Consider the following 2,980-nt stretch of genomic DNA (forward strand, 5'->3'; position numbering starts at 1 on the left):
ACTAAGGCCTGACTGAGACCGCATTCACACAGAGATTAGGGTCAAACACCCACACACACACACACATACACACACAGTGAGAGGGGCACTATATGCCGTTTTCTCATACTTTTCCTCCACAATCTCCTTGTAGGTCTTGATGCTCTTTCTCCGCTGGGACGCGCTATCGTCCCCGCCCATCAGCTTCTCCATCTTTTTCCTCTCCTCCTCCTTCTTTATCAGATCCTGAGCAGCAGTCCTCCTGCGGTTTTTCCAGCGAGCCAGGTCCTGCCATTCCAGAAACACGGACCCCACCAGTCACACCAGAACATCTCACGTGCCTCTGCTTACACACCCTATCACATTTAAAGGAATATCTCTCACATTCAATCTGGCGTATCTTGTTAATTTCTGCACAGTAAGTCCTAACAGTTCTAATATATATATCTCTGCAAACAGAACATATATTTGTTACACTCTGAAAGTCTTTCAGACCCGACGTCTAATCCCATGTTGTGTGTGTTTCTCTAGGTTATAACACAGTGGCTTTTGTGGCAGGTATTTTGGGGCGATGGCGCCCTCTCGTGGCGCACTCACGTCCTGCCACTGGTTCTCGTCCTCCCTGTGCTTGTTGTACTGGTTGTGCATGAGCTCCTGACGCGTCTCGCCGAGCGGCTGGGCCTCTTCCTCACAGCGCATGTCGGTCATGCTCACGCTCCTGGAAACAGGAAATGGGCCACAGGAAACAGGAAACTGTCACATTCACATACACCCTGAGGTTAGGTGGGGGGGCGGGGCACAGTCATTTGGGAAACCACTCATTTGTTGTTGAGAAATGACAATACGGAAATAATACTTAATTCATACATTTCTGCGTTTTTAATGACAGGTGATAGACCAGAATAAAAGAGGAAACAGATAAGATGGAAATGCTGAGCTTAGAGCACAGAGCTTAACAAGGAATAAGACGTTCCAGCCAGGGCCACCTCACATACGTGGATGTTCAATGAATATTACTTAACAAATAAATTATTTTAATAAATGGCATGGGCTCTCATTTATCTGCAAATGTAAAAATGTTATCTGCACCAAAGAACCAACCAGGAGCCTGAGGAGAATATGCATTTATGAACTTTCACTGTAATATGAAACTCAGCAGAGCCCAGCCCAGCAAAGAAGTCCTGCCACTCACATAAAATATCTGCATTAGGATCATTTTACACGTCCACCAGCATATATCCATAAGTGGACATCATTCAAGGGAATTCAGGAGGAGCAGCTGATAAGGATGCTGTGGTATGGAGTATGGTAGTGTAGCATGGGGTTTAAGGCGCATATTACACAACAGAGACCCATGGATGCATTTCGCGCTCTGCAGCAGAGAGAGTAAATAAAGTGAGCGGTTTGTTTACAGGTGAGGTTAGATGCTGGCATAGCTGTGGATGAGACTGCGTGGGTAAGAGGACTCAAACACAGGGTTAAATCTGCAGAGGAGAACTCAGAGACACACAGGTTCTGGGGAGGGGGGGCCAGGTGTAGGGATGACACCTGGGCAGGAGAGCTGTTAGCCTGCTAGGGTAAAAGCTAATGGCCTTCCCAGCATAGATGCTTCCTACAGTAAGTACGGCACATTCAATATACATACAGGCAGATCCAGCAGTAAATAAGACCTAGGGTGAAACAATTCCTGAACAACACAGTGAGACTCACAGAATGAGACTCTCAGAATGAAACTCACAGAATCAGACTCAGAATGCGCTTTACTTGCCCGCTGTACCGTTATCGTTAGTAAGCAAAACACATGAAGTTATATTGCCATTAGACTGGGTTTAAAAGTTGTATAACTGGTATGTTGCTCTGTATGCATCTAGTTCAACAGGACAAGGAGTCAAAGAGTATAAAATAAGTGGGAATACTGATGCCATCCACAATCTATCCTCCAAAAACCGAAATAAGTAAATGCACATGCTGTATACAAATAAGCATTAATACGCAAATCAAGTGCATTTTTAGTATCCATGCAGAAGAAATGGGATGAAAAACTGATTCAGTTTGTTTATTTTTTCATTCTTTCATTCACAGTATGATCCTCCTAACTCCAGGCCTGCCTCACACTGCTGCGTAGAAAAAAATTCTCTTTTTAGAAATCTAGTCCATATTCCATTACCAGCATAAGAACAAGGTCAGTGAAAGCCAGCTTGGGTGGAAGAGAGATATTAGCATGTAGCATTCGCTGCCTTTAAAAGACTTGGGTTGTGAGCGAGGCTTAAACCAGCTTAAACGTAGACGCTACCATAAACACCATAGAAATCACAGGGTCTTAGGATGGGGGGTCTCACATTGGGGGGAGGTCATCATCATCATCTAACCAGGAGGGTCTTCGGTACGGCCTGACCGGCTGCACCCCAGCCTGGCCCTGCTGGGTGCTGGAGGGGGGCAGGGAGGGTGCGAGGGTGGCGGTGGTGTGTTTTGGGGAGAGGGTGTGGGGCGCAAGTTTGGGGGCGACGGTGTCAGTGCCTCGGCAGGCCACCAGAGGGCGCTGTTCCCTCCCGGCATCGGGACTCTCCCCGGGCGCGCCGGCCGCAGGGATCGTCATGGTGACGGATGCTGTCGTGGTAGCCGTTGTCCTGGCAGCAGCTGTGACGGGTGGGCGGTATAGTTCTGCCGAGAAGGTGCTTGAGCTACTGCCAAGAAAATGACTCAGTTACACATGGGAGGGGGGGGCATTGGGGGATCGGCGTTTGGTGGGAGGGGGGGTTAGCTAGGGAAGTAGGCTGTACATTTAAGATATACGCAGGAAAAACAAGAAATTAAAAAAATATTCAGATAGCCAACTATAGGAAAAAAGGGGATTGCACAAACAAAACAGGCATGTATGTTCATCCGTATGTCCCCCCATAAAAGAAAACAGAAAAAAAAATCAGACAGAAAATTAAACTAAAATGCAAGCTATGGCGTTTCATTGATGGACTCAATACAAAATCAGGAGAGTTTAAGCAAA

The sequence above is a fragment of the Anguilla rostrata genome, chromosome 5, assembly GCF_018555375.3.
Source record: "Anguilla rostrata isolate EN2019 chromosome 5, ASM1855537v3, whole genome shotgun sequence".
Lineage (NCBI taxonomy): Eukaryota > Metazoa > Chordata > Actinopteri > Anguilliformes > Anguillidae > Anguilla > Anguilla rostrata.